This window comes from Anser anser (assembly GCF_964211835.1).
Source record: "Anser anser genome assembly, chromosome: 6".
Classification (NCBI taxonomy): Eukaryota; Metazoa; Chordata; class Aves; order Anseriformes; family Anatidae; genus Anser; species Anser anser.
The window spans coordinates 18,597,971-18,612,763 of NC_139726.1; the positions used below are offsets into that span (position 1 = coordinate 18,597,971).

The 14,793-nt window shown below is 37.6% G+C and overlaps 1 long non-coding RNA gene across 1 annotated transcript in view; it reads left to right on the plus strand.

Annotated features, from left to right (window-relative positions):
• The window catches only part of LOC310901394, a 191,939-nt gene that overhangs the window by 158,814 nt on the left and 18,332 nt on the right, over window positions 1–14,793 (plus strand). Inside the window, exon 5 of the long non-coding RNA XR_014585758.1 lies at window positions 2,838–2,945. This is a non-coding gene — a long non-coding RNA (uncharacterized lncRNA). The remainder of the gene's footprint in view (window positions 1–2,837; window positions 2,946–14,793) is intronic.

A 14,793-nucleotide genomic window follows, 5' to 3' on the forward strand; every position in this document is an offset into this window, starting at 1 on the left:
ACTTCTCTGGTAGAAATGTTAGATCTTGGTGCCTACACAGGAATTAGATCTTTTATATCCATAAAACACGCAGTATCATATGATGCCTGAACCTTAATTCAAGTAGCTCAACAACATGAATAAGAAAATGCCAGGTCCATTTAACTGTGTCCTTTGTCAAATGCCAATAGGGATGGTGACTTTTTATAAATACCCAGTAGTTAAAAATATAAAACACTGTAAGTAGATAAGGCTACATGGGTTGTATTAATGTGAGGTCATTTCACCTATTTGTGATTCCTGTTCTTTGGCTGGAGACACACATTTTGTCCTACCCCTTAAAATAGAATGTGGGTCTGGATCTCTCTTAGAAACAAGTTGGCATAGGCCTACATCAAAGAAGATCCCAGAAAAAGCATCAGGGCTCCATATCACTGCAATAGCTAGCTCCAAGGGATCTCAGAAATTTAACTCTATGGGATGTTTAAATGCGCTTTCAGCAGCATAGTGACATTGCAGACTATTTCATGGGTTTCCCGCTGGAACATGCATTTTTTGGGGTGCATCTAAGCAAAGAATCCATGTACAACTTTAAGCCACAGCAATGTACCATCCAGTGGAAAACACTTCAGCAATAAATATCTGAGGCTATTGTTACTGAAACCTTTACTTGGACCTGTGAGACTTGTTCTTTCATCAAATTACTTTAGTTTAATTGAGAAATCTATATTCACACAGGGGGCATTAGCATGCTGGGATTAAAATGACAAGTGTTTCCACAAGCCTATCTATTTGTATGATAGACTGAAGATTGAATTTTCTAGCAGTTGCACAACTAACTATAGAACAATGACAATACAGTGTATTTGAAATTTGCCTTGACCACATGCGAAGACCCTGTGAAGTGCTAAGAAGTTTTGACTCTTTGCAGACCATCTCCTTCCTGCTCTTGATTTTTTATGCCTTCTTTAGAGTGCCATGTCTTTATATTACTGCAACATTGTCTGATTTATGATTTACAACATTTATTGACAACAGGAAAACAGACTCCCCCTCATATCTCTATAATTCTTCAGATCCTAATGCTGACCATGATGTCATTACCCATTGCTCAATGTCTAAACCTTGCTGTTTAAGTTGAATAGACATTTCAGGATGATATGTAAAAAGATTTGTTAACATTATGAGATTGATTCACTGCAATGAATTTAAAACAGAGAATACTTACTGATGTGTGTCACTACATCACACATATGCTGTTGATACACACTCTTGTTTGTAAAGTCTAAGGGATGTTCAAGGTCCATCATAAGCTAACCTCTAAACATCAAAGCAATAAAAAGTGCCTATGTAGGAAGAAAAAAAAATCAGGAAAACACACAAGGAATTATGAGAAATATTTTAACAGTCATCGGTCCAGTGTCAATTTTGCTGATGCACCTCATTAGCACACTCATTGCCTTCAGCTCATTACAGAGCTCAGGAGTAAGAGGCATAGCATTGTCCAAAGCCACCTGTCCAAAGCCTGAGGGGTGGGAGTGGGGAGTTTCCCCTTCACAAGTCCAGTTGGAGCGGTGGGAGATGGGACCTGCACAGAGGGGTAGAAATGTTCAGAGGGAAGCCCCTGGGAGAGGCAGGGCATCTCCAGCCAGAGAAGAGGGCACAGGAGCATGGCCACTGCCTCTCCAGAAGCCTCCCAAGACAAATGTCATTTGAACTCTGTCCCTGCTGCAATGGGTTCAGCTGGGCCATCCCAGCACAGCACCATGTCCACACCACCATCATCTCTTCCTGCATGGAGAGCCCCTGTGTCCTTTGCAGCTTGCTAAACAAGTTCTTGGAACACCTATGTTTTTGAGAGCTACTGCTTTAACTTGCAGGCAGGTCTTTAGCCAGTTCCATGATCTGTGTTTGTCTTTCCTTCCTGCACTTTTCTGACCAAGAAAGACAGAAATGCATAAATAAGTGGGCAGATAAATGGGGGGAAAATTTTAAGAAATGAGCAGGCCAAACACTATGCACACTGGTAGTCTATCTATTCCCCTCCACCTCCACTGAAGATATAATGGCCCAGAAACATCAAGTTCTCTCTATTTTTATATGGCAAATTGTGGTTTGTTTGGGTTTACAAAGTAACTTCAATTAAATGTCATCACTTATCTACATGCAAGACATGCATAAAATGGCACGCTAGTTTTGCGCATGTAACTCTTTATATAACTGAAAAACAGGAACAAATGCACATATTTAGAAGTGATAAATGTAGAAGCTCCTCTACTTTAAATGCCCTTTTGAATGTTTCCACTGTTCATGCTACATGATTTCTGTCAATATTTTAATTTCAGTTGGGAAGGGTGGAATCAAAGAGTGACATACAGGAAGATTGTTGTCAGCAAACTGATGACTACATACCATAATTAAGAAATAATGTAAAAAAGGAAGAAGCTTGATATAAATGCTGTTGTATTTTTGTGAGTTTAGTACTAAAGAATCAAGGATGGGAAGAACTATTCAGAAATAAATATTAAAATATTAATAAGCGTATACTACTGTAGGATGCATTATATACATAAATGATCATTTCTGTAATCATAAGAATATTAATGCAGCAGCTAATAAATAAAATAAGCACCAAAGGACAAGAATATGACCTTAAAATCCTTACTCAGCTGCCCTATTAACTTTCTGAACACCACTGAAAGTGTGTGTCAGCTGCTTAAATTAAAGGGAGAGTAATTAAAATTACACAAATAATAGGTGACTGGGGTCAGTCTCCATCACCCTACCTCCTATATTTCAGAGTATTTTACATTTTTTTCATCAATATGCAATCTTAATTTTCCTTGCACATCTCTCAGGTATTCTTGGTTTAAAAACAACTTACCATAGGAAGCAAAGCTGTTGACTGATGGTCAGAGCACCGGTTTTGGGGCCATACTACTAAATCCCTTTCCATACTGTATCAGGTGAGTCGATTTCCTTGAGTAACTTTGAGTTTCACTGTATTTTGTCATCTCTCTTTTTAAACAAACACTTTTAGTAAGGGGAAAAAAAAAAGAAAAAAAAAAGGAGAAGGAAAAATCAGATCTATATTTCAGATGTATATCTAAGATCTCTGTTTCCATGAAGATGGCTTACAGACAGCAAATGAGCAAAAAAAGTTATACTCGTGCTGTTCTCTGGGACATTAAAAGTCACAAGTAGAATAGAGAGAGCCTTGATAATAACCCAGACTTCTGTATTTTTACTGTAATAATAGTAATAATAGTAATAATCATAATAATAAAAGACTTGAAAAAGCTGGACTGGGAATTGAACCAGACAAGACAAGAGAAACCCAAATGGCAGCAATATCTCCCCATAGGGTTCTGACCAGAAATAGTTCTTTCCTCAGAAAACATTGAGAGACTTCTCTTAATGCCAAAGCATTTTAGAGTCTTTGCTGGAAGTCACAGCACAGGTACAAATTATTTAATAATAACCATCCTGACAATTTATAGGCATTCTAGTATTGTCTGTTAAAAAGGATTTTGAGGGTACAGTCTAAGCACAGCATCTAATACATGTCTTCAGCAACTCCTAGAATGCAATAAATAAGTGGAGTTATTATGTGCTGTTAGTAGTATGTATTGATAAGGTAAAGGGGAAACGGCTAACATAAGTATCTACCTCCTCGTTGGCGGTAGGGAGTGGGGGGATGATTCTGCACACACCCCCAGAGGCAGAAGAGATAGAGGAAAAGGGAATTACGGCTTTATGGAGTCCACCACACGTGTGTTTCATAAGTGTTCACACTGCTTCGTTGCCTTTGCCTTGTGAGGGCAGTACTTCCAAAAGCATCAGGCATGGCTCCAACTCCCTGCACTAACAACTACATGGGGTTCAGAGACAACACAAGGGGGGAATCGACAAACTCTGAGATATGAAGCTATTGTTATTGTTCATCACATAAATGAGCATTCAAAGCCTTTGCAGTTTTATGTATTGACTTGTTAGAACTAACAATAGATTTTTGCCTAATTTTACTAACCTTAGTCCTACTAAACCTGCTTCATAGCTCCTCTGCATGATGAGGCCTTTTAATGTGTTATAAAAATCACTCCTCATTAAATAATCATGATTATTTTTCCAAAGGATTTAGCAGAATGGAAAATACTGTTTTCTTCCTCCGTGGTCCCACCTGTGCAGGCTCTAGGTCAACATATATTTTGTTGAGGGGGCGCTACGCTCTGGTATAGATTTGTATGTGCTCATTAAAGCTCTGATTTCAGTGGGACCTCCAGAGATTTCTAGTGAAGTCCTGCTGTTACTGCTATTAGTGTTGTAGCTCTGGAGAGCTATACAGGACATTTGCTGTATTAGGCCTGAGGGTAAGCCCAACTCTCTCATCTGGAAGAGGTATTTTGATCAATGGTGAGTATGACTGATTCATAAAATGAGCCCTGAATAAGTCGAAAAGAAATTCTTCTGTAATACTGCCAGAGGAGTCAGAGATACATGGGTGAACAGAAGTAGGGGCTAGCAGAACAGGCTTTAGCAGCCTCATACCTACTCAGATTCCAGCTTTTGTGTCTTTCCCCCTTGAGTTGCACAAGGCAAAAGCTCATTAGAGGTGCAAGCTTTATCTCAGAATTTACACAGCAGTAAATCAGGGAATACTGAAATAACACCCCCCCCCCCCCCAAAAAAAAAAAAAAAGTAAGTTACCTACAACTACTTTAAACTTCATAGCTACCAAGTGGTCAGAAATAACTCAAGCTCTGGTAAAATCCAAGGAAGCATGTTGTATATATTTAATATAACAGTATTTTTAATTATGTTTCTAAGACTTTTGGTTATGAAAAATCTACCGAGATATTTCTCTCTCTCTCCAACAGAGAGCAATAACTCATTTGGCACAAAAAATAAACTTAGATTAAACCAAACTAAACAGATTAAACCAGTCTGCATATCTCTTCCCTCCTTTCTGGCTCTGAAATTCTCCTTTACAAGTAGCTCCATAGAAATCTTACTCTGCATGGTATTGAATTCAGATAGGATTCAGCTATGCCACTTAACCAGCTATTAGAAATGATGGGGAGTTGCTCTCTTTTTGTGGAAACTTAGAAATGTACAATTCTGCCTCATGACAGAAGAGCACAGCAGTGGCTGCACACTCTTCTTGCCAGTGTAAAGTAATCCTCCCTCCAAATCATGCCTTCTCCTCAGGAAAGAAGTGAGAGGCTAAAATACACTCCCTCCCCATACCCCACACCTTGCACAATGAGAGCAATTCAATATAGACTTGCTGCTGTGTAGGGTGACTTCTTGTGAGTTCAGCCTTGGATGTGCATACTTGGAGGTCACGTAGGGCCACCAGCATCCAGCTACCTTCTGCTCAGCCACTATGCATGGGGAAAGCCAGCAGCTCTAAGGTAGGGCTGACTAACAGAAGATCTTCGTTTAGATTTTTGCTCTACATTTAAAGTTTGGTGGTTTTCCTGAATTTCGTTTCTTTCTTCAGGTAGTTAAGAAGTTGTCAGTTTATTCTTCAACTATATACTATGGAGAATAAGTGAGCCAATACAAAAATAGAAACGTCTGTCTGTTTACCCATCTGTCTATCTCTTGACTTTTCTTCTGTTCATCTGTTTTCCTTGTATTTTTGTCACTTCTCAGCAACACTGAAGACAGATGGGAAATGTAGTTTTTTACAAAGTCATTGCCTGTTAGAATGTCACTGAACTCAAAAGGACTTTATTGCAGTCTAGAAATTGTCTCTCTTCAATATTTTCCTAACCACCACCTTTTTGTGATGGCTGAATTTAAGAAGGAAATTCTCATTTTAAACAGTCTATTTTTACAGCAACTTATCAAACAGTGGCCTTTAGCTGTTGTTCTGTGACAGCCACTCTATTAAAATCCTGATGTAAACAAGTGGAGAAGGTGAACTAGAAGTGCAGATATTTGCACAGCATTACTGTCAGGTAAAATTTTAAAGATAGGTTTTATGAACCCATTATTTGCAGTCAAGGCTTTTGACTACAGCATCTGAAATCATTTAAGTAGACAAAGTGTTTTGTCAAAACATACTGCTGGGAGTCAGTATGTAGCTTCTTTTTAAGTAATTCAATTTGGATCTGTTGTTTGCATGAAAGTGGGATATCTAGCTGGGCAGCATTAGTAGAGCTGTGTATGATCACAATATGGTGACTTTCTACTGTAATTAACATTAAATGCCTTTTGTTTTCATTTAGTGCTTAATGCATGCATAATTGCACTGTACATACAGACCTACCAAGGAAAAAGCTTGAGGTCTTTTAAATACAAAAAAAATAAAATAAAAAATAAAAGATTTTTATAGCTATCTTCTTAAGAGTGGGAGATGCACAGGACTGCATACCCATTTTGAAAAAAACAATCTCTGTGTACTGTCAAGGTTTGTTTGACATAGCATTTGAGAGAGATGGGCACTTTAAAGAGGTAGAGCAATTGCTGCTCTTTCAGCCCTGAGCCTCCAGCCCAAGGAGATGCTGAACAAGACTGCCCTGTGCATGCTGGCTTCTCTGGCCCTCTGAAGAGTCGTATAAGGGCAGCATTGTTAGAGAACAGTATATGCTAGCAAACCTCCCTTCAACCCAGAACACCACCCTGAATTTGCTGAGAGGCTCTGCATGAGATGCCTTCTGAGAAACATAGCCTAAATGTTCACCAAGTATTTGCCCACCCACTTTGGAGACTTTGTGGTCTTTGTGTCTCCAACTACACTATTTCATCTGGAGCAGCAGCAGCAGGCACAGAACACAACCTAGGAAATTAATAGAAGTTCAACAAACCTCATGCTGTTTGCTGGAGTTAATCTGAGGTATCAAGCAGTACCACTGAAATTACGTGGATGACAATCATTTCATATGAGATTAGCATTTTGGCCAAGCCATACCTTACAGTATTTGTCATCTTAATTTTGACTGAAACCAGCACTTCCCCAAAAGACATATAGCAGTTCCAAATGTAACTTCCAAACATACTTCACTTAACTACTGCTGTCAGTAGAAACCATGATGACAGGAGAAGAAGACATTTAGCTCCTCACACAGCACTAACATACTACTATGAGGTGTCTTGTGTACTACTGTATGTACACTATAGTTAGAGAACCTCTAATCAAATAAGCTGTAGTACTAAAGCTGCTGGATATGGAGGCCAACTCTTCTCCATTAACATACTGGCAGAACAATAGTAGATAAATGGAGAAATCTGCAGAGATATGAAAAAAGGAAAGCATTTACCAGACAGTAGCAATGATGAGTGTAAGGGGAGAAAGATAAGCAGCACAAAAGTTGTCAGATAAAAGTCAATAACTTGGTGCAATAAGATTATAAGTCCTTTAGCAGATCCTTTCCTTCCAGCTCTTCATTTTAGAACTTTATTTTGATCTGCTACACATCAAAGACAGATGAATTGTGTAAAATGATCAGGCATCCTTTGCCCAGACATAATCCTACATCTGTGCACATAAATCAGATCATTAAACTAGTTATTACATAGAGTAGGGATTGAGAAAGCTAACAAAAGGAAGAAAGCCACAATCACTAATGTATGTTATGAAGAGCTTGTCTACACAACCATTTAATACTACTGTAGCTGCATCAGTTATGATAGTGATTAGAACAGCCTTATGCTCTGTATACAAATTGTTTGAAGATAACTCCTATTGTAGCGTAGCATCTACCTGCAAAGATGATGCCTTTATAGCAGTACACCCAAGACAGGACTCCAGAAACCTTCCATGAATCAGCTGAGCCACATAGATGTAATATTCATGTATTAGTACTACATTTCATCCCAGTACTCCATTCCTTGAAAAATTAGTCCTGGTTGTACCATTTAATCTACACTGCTCTCTGAGCAAAAAACTTGGTGCAATGTGTAACCAGCACTAAGTCCTGTCCTGCCACAGCTGCAGAAGGGGCACTGAGATGGCATGCTACCAGACTAGCTCTGCTTGGCCCTGATCCAGCAAGGCACTTAAACACCTGTTAAAGTATATGGGTAATCACATAGAAGACAAGATTATACATTATTTGAACAAGTACCTGCTTAGATTCTTAGAATGTGAAAACAGAATCTAAACATCTTGTCTGACCTCCTGTATACCATAGTATTTCCTTCATTTGTGTCTTGCTCAGTCTTTACTTTCTTTCAGGGAAAAAAAAAATCCATCTCCAATGTTTAAATTTTCAGTCATGCAGAAACTACCACAGTTCTGCTTAAATTGATTCAATGATTAACAGTCCTCACTAGGACAAAATGTATACCTTTTTAACGTTTTTTTGATTATTTTTCAGACCAAGATTTTACATGCTGCTTTGGATTCACTGAATATTGTTGTGTTTTTGTTAATCAAACTGAAGAGGCATGTATTATCACGTTTCTGTTTCATATACATACTTAAAGACTGCAATCAAATCAGCCCTTAATTTTTACTTTGATGAATTGATAGACAGTGCTCTCTGAGTTTCTCAATATACAGCAGATTATTTGGCCTTTAATCATACTCCTATTTCTTCTCAGACCCTTCTTGTTGTTCTACATCTCTACAAATATACTTTCTGGAATAAGACACTATTTCAGGAGAGGTCATTGCTCACCATAGAGGCAATAGAAATCCCTGCTTATAGACCTATTATTCTTCAGCAGGGGTAAGATGGCACCTTTTGGCTTCAGGTTCACACTCAAACTTTACACAGAAGTGACAAACCATGCTTCATCTTCATGCCAATTCTTTCAGTGTAGTTGTCTTCAGGGATAAGTGCACTCTTCTTGAAGTGTCCACACACATTCTTTGTTTTACCTCAGTGTATGATCTTACCTTCACTGAAATGCAATTTGATTGTGCCCTACTTGATTATGCTCAAAAAAGCCTATGTTTTCATTATTTCTTAATATTTTATGTATATGCTCTATTCACAGTTTTATTTTTTTCTAGAACTTGTAACTGTTTTCCTCCACACTATGAATTAAGATACCAAATACAGTAAGACTAACAACACACTAGAAACGAGCATACTCAGTGCTAGAAACAAGCATACTCAGTGGATAACCCACCACTTGCAACTACATTTTGAAACAAATGTTATATTTAACCAATTTACTATGATCTTGTAATATTCAGATTTTGTAATAAAATGTTCTGTGATATCAAGTCAAAGCACTTAACATAATAATTTCTCCCTACATACATATAACATCCTAAAGTTTTAATCAAAAGATTCAAGTTAGTCTAATGATCTAGGTTTCATTAACCCTTATTGATTTGCTCAAATTATGGCATACTCTTTGCATTATATTGCAATTTCAATATCAAGTTTTTATTTGCTTGTAATTTATATACACTATCATCCACACACAGCTCAAAAATACAATACAATAAGTACCTAAATATTATTATTTGAGCAGTTTGTGGTGGAATTTTGGAGAGCAATGAAGGAGATGCACAGTCGTGAAAAGAGAAACTATAGGCTGGAAAGACAAAATATCCACCTTGAGACCTTTAACTTCAGGAGGTGAGCAAAGGTTGAAAAGAAGAAGAGAAAAAAAAGCCAGTCTCTAAGGGAGAAATGAAGGGATTTTAAAGGGTGTTTTAATGAAGAAGAAAAAAGGGAAAGAGAGGAAAAAAAATCAGCTATCAAAGATGCTCAGAAAAACTGTAGTTCAAAGCAGAGTGGGGGTTGCTAGGGATGACAGAAGAATATTCAAGGTACTCCTAATGTTAAATCCAGATTGAAAGATGAGTGACAGAAAGCAGAACACATGAGTGAGGCACTAACCTTGTGTAAGCACTGCTTCTGTGTAACTAAATACTAATTACAGTTAATCATCGGTTTACACAGGAGGAGCAGAAGCCATAGCACCTAGAGCCTGATCTGATGAAATCTATCCATGTACATAAGACATTCTGCCTAGTATTTCAGCCTCCTTTCATGCACCCTACTCACAGACAAAAAGGACCACAGCTGGTTGGTGCCATTGACAAATACAAGAAGTTGCTGGAAGTTGGCACAGTGGACGTATTCAGCTCAACCTGGTTTCTCTATTCCCATAGAAGAGTATTAAAAAAGGAAAAAAAAAAAGTAGTCTTTGGAGAAGGACAGTTTTAACAAGATCTTTTCTGTTTGCTCCATCCCCCTGTGAGAGTTCGAAACACTGGAATTTCTGTAGGCCTCTGTTTGAAAATAAGGGGCTAATGAAAAGGTATGTGCATGGCTTGCTACCCTAAACTAGTCCTCCTAGAATATCCTGGGATTTGCCAAAGCACTAAATGACGTTGGCATAGAACGCTTTAAGGGAAAAGTCACCTTTTATTCTTTGCTTTTCAGTATTTAGAAATGTAGCTTCAGTTTCCTTTGTGTTTTTTGTATAAAGGAAATTCATTTTGAATAGAGATGGGTCCATTTCTTTAGGTTTGATCTCAATGGATACTGAAGCTGGACTGCTGCGCCTTCCAACTTTGCAATTTCTGGGGGAAGAGAGGGCAGCCAGGTTTAGATGAAGAGGAAAGAACGATAGTGAAAAAAGAAATATTTAACATGGAGAATCTCAATTTCTGAGAATAGCAGATAACGTAATGCCTAGCTATTTCTCTGAGGATTAGATACAATTAGAACTTTTGTGGACACTCTATGCTTTCTGATTTATTTCCAAGCCAACCAAATTCCATTCTGCAGTGATATTTCCACATGGCTATTGTTACCCACGAGGCTAATGTGTGCTCCATGAAGGTCAACTCATTCAGATGTCCAGATTTAGGCAGGACACTGCAGACACATGGTTCCAGGGAATGTGTACTGCTCAGTGGAGCACCAGGTCCTAAACAGGTCCTTGGAGATCACAGGTAAGCCTCATTTTGCATATATTAGGTCTACTTTTGGATTTTTTTTAGTCATAATGGTTTTTCAAATGCATGGTAGAAGCACAAAAAGCCACTGCTGTTCAGGGAAGTTCTGCATGTGCTCAGGCAGCTTTTTTTTCTCTGCTTTGGATCTATTCCTTCCCCAGTGGTAAAGCATAGTGGGGAATCCTATGATGATAGAAGCAGTCGATACCTTTGTAAGAACAGAGAGACGTCTTTATCACATGTATGCCTTTAGTTCAATAAACAACGTAGGTCTGCACCTAAATTTCCACTGAAGGGTCTAATACCAGCAGAGAACTTTTGCAGCATGATACAACATTAATATTTTTAGCTAGACATTTGCTTGATTGTAGTGACTTTTTTCTTCCTTCTAACATTGAGGATTAGTAAATCAGCATAATCAGTCTGGGTCCCCTAGTTGGCAGAAATGGGCTAACATTTTTTTATTTTTTTTTTGAAATCCTCAGTTTAGTAGGTAAGTTGCTAAGAAATTATATAAAGATTCTGATGTTGTCCCAAGTATCCATCAGAAATAAAGACTTTTTCAACATTTTTTTAAAATGAACACTGTTTCTGGCTTTGTCTGTGCAATTGTAAAAGTTTGGGAGAGAGCTATTCTTTTCTACTTAATGTTGAAATTCATCCTATATGTCTTGCATCGTTATTACCTATTGACTGTTGTGAAGAAAAAGACATTTAAAAAAAAAAATGTTTCAATGACAGAGCAAAATAAACAGTGGAACATATAACTGATAACTCATTAAATAAGAAGTCCATGCTTTTATCTGGCTCTTCAAACACATTTTAGGCACTTCAACAAGATTAGAAAAACACTTTTATGCCAAAAAAGAAACTCCTTTAATCACTTCTCTTCTAAGAAGATACCTGCATGAAAAGAGGAGAATTAACCTCTCTGCTGCCACTACTCCTTTTACTGGGAAAAAAAAAAAAGTAACATTTCTAATCCATTCGGTTTTGTCAGATAGAAACAGCTATGTTTTCAGAAGCATTAATCATATGGGAAGATATTTTCAAGCATGTATCTTGCTGGGAAATTATTAGTATACACTAGATCATCATTAGTCTATTCTTATGGAACAGCAAGAGTCCCAGTTTCCCCAAGTGCCAGAAACAAGGCCAGTCCATCATGTTCTTTATGGTCCAAGACTACTTTTGTTTTTGTAGTTTTATCTACCCTATTGTATTACAAGGAAGGAAAAAAAAATAATCATAACAATTTAGAGAATAAATTATTAAATTATAATTTTTAATTAAATTATGTAATTATGTGATCAAACCCAGAAACAAATATGCTTATATATTATATAAAATATGTTTATATATATCTGTGTGTATGTTATACATATATATATATATATATAACGTCTTGCAACTTCTGATGCAACTGCTAAGGCTGAATTGTCTTCATAAGTTCTTCTGCAAATGCATATTAACAAGGGAATGAGATCATATAGCTCTTGGGTGGTTTTGCTGAGACTCTCTCCAGGATCAGTTGAAAGCCTGAATGTCAAGAAGGGAAAAGTCCCTCACAGACTGGGTCTCTCTGCCCCATTTCCTGTCTCTTTTCCTCTGGCCTTGTGCCTGGCCAAAGCCAGCCTCTTGCAGATGGCAGGTTCAGCTGATGGGCTGCCTCCTTTCATTCTCCAGTGAGAAAAGGGGAGGTGCTGGTGCAGAAGACAACCTCCTATTTCAGGAAAACACATTCCCTGCCCACCTCAGCTGCTCCCATCAGGTAACCTTAATGCTGTCTCAGAAGACAAACTGCCTGTAGGTTTGTTTGGTTTAGATCTTGTTTGTGCAACTTGCTACAGATTAAAAAAAAAAAAAAAAAAAGATAACTTCAGGAGTATACCAGAGTTTTTTCCGAAAGGAAAGAAGTTATTTTAAATTTTTATCATCCTTTTGGAACTACTTTTGTATTTCTTGATCCCAAAATACAGTGATGGAAGACTTTTTCAGTCTGTTCAGCCCCATCACCACTGCCTTCACATCACAGCAAGTATCCTGCTCATTTGTGGGTTTCTCCAGACAGTAGTTAAACTTCTGGATATTTTCCTGACTGATGACAGGCTCGCTTTTGATGCGTGCCTATTGGAACCTTAAACTTAGGGTCCTCCTGTTATTGTGTCCAACAAGGCAAGCCAGTACAGTCAAGGGAGATATATGTTCAAGGGCAGTGAATAAGTTCCCTTTCAATAAAAACACACATTATGTCCAGGAACAGTCAAAAGGGTTAAAATACAATCTTTCCAGATAAGTTTCTCACCATATCAGGCTCAAAAAGTCAAAAGATTTGAAAGCTATTAGTACTTCTGTAGATCATCCTCTTCCAGACACTTTTTTTTTTCTTTCCCTTTAACTGACAGGTTGCAGTTAAAAATTAAACTAAAAGGAGGCCCTCTTTTTGCTACATACTTTTAATGGAACTGAAGCCAAAATAAGTCAGACTAAATTATGGGAGTAAATGACCTCCTGGGTAGTATAATACCAAATTCCAAAGAACTGTAAAGAGTTTCCTTTGATCTTTTTAGCTTCACAGCCTGAAATTCAAAATCTGTATTTAATTTTAGATTGCATATGCCAGCTTTTAAGTTTCCTTTCTAACATGATATATCATTTTAAATGATAGGACACCTTTAACTTGTATTTCTTGAAAATGCTGACTATCCTTTCTTTATTCTTTTACACTATAAAAACAGATATAAATATTACTAATTGCAAAAATAATTTGGGGTTGGGTGCTGTAATGGATAAACCATTGACCTTCACTTAAGAGACTGTGCCTTCAAGCTCAACCTGAGTTTCTAAGTGAAATGACTTTGATCTGAGACACAAGTTACTTCAGTTCAATGCCCTAGAGGATATAGATCTAGAAAAAAGGACAAGCTGTGCACTTCACTACATATTCCTGTTACAATTTAGGAGGTAGACAAAGGATGATATTTTTCAAATGTGGTATAAAGGGCCTATTTCTTTCTATGACCACAGAGTCACATTGCAGGGACTGTGTTCGTAAACCAGAAATCTCAAAGGCACAACAAGCTGCATTAGGTCTTGGCTGGAGAATTCTCTGACCTATGCACTTGATCACAAACTTCAGGTATGGGCAGCTGAAATAATTTCCCTCTTGAGTTGAGAATTGAGCCAAAAAGGTCTTTCTGTCTGGTACATTATGAAAGAAGTCTCCTTTCTTGAGAGAAAGAAGATTGCAGCAGGTTGGTTGGAAGTACAACATGCAAGAGCAGCTGCTAACCATTGAACTTGTACTGGAAAAGCCCTAGGAAAAGTACTTACACATGTTGTGTTGTTCTGTGTCTGTCTGATGATTGGGCAAACAGAGGCATAAATATAGCCCAGAATTTCACAATATAATAATGTTATGAATTAGATCCTGGGGGAGTAATTTGTAATGCATAATTTATCTGCTGAATTTAGTTTCTTTTTCTACTAGCAAAATATCTACAAACTGGTCCTGATTTCCTCACTTGCTCTTTATTCCAAGTCATTCAATGTTATTTTTTAAACTGAGGGAGTGACGGATACAAATCCTTTTGGATTATTTGGAACTATATTGAGATTATTTAAACTATATTGAGCTAGTTCCAACTGACGTGGTAAATTTCATGGTTTTGTTTCACTTTCCTGATTATGAAAACCAACTAGCCAACCAACCCACTTCTGCTCCACAGAATTTCTTATATAGAATACCTGGAGTGAATGTAGCATTTTCTTTTCCACAAATATACAATCAGAATAAGTTGCTCTGAATTTTCTACAGTTCTGAAAGGGTGGAACCTTTTTTGACTGTATAATAATAATGGCCTTGAAGCAAGAGGTTGAACTTTCTGGGGCCACTAACTACAGATTTGAATCCAGCCCTTACATTTTGTCACAGCACA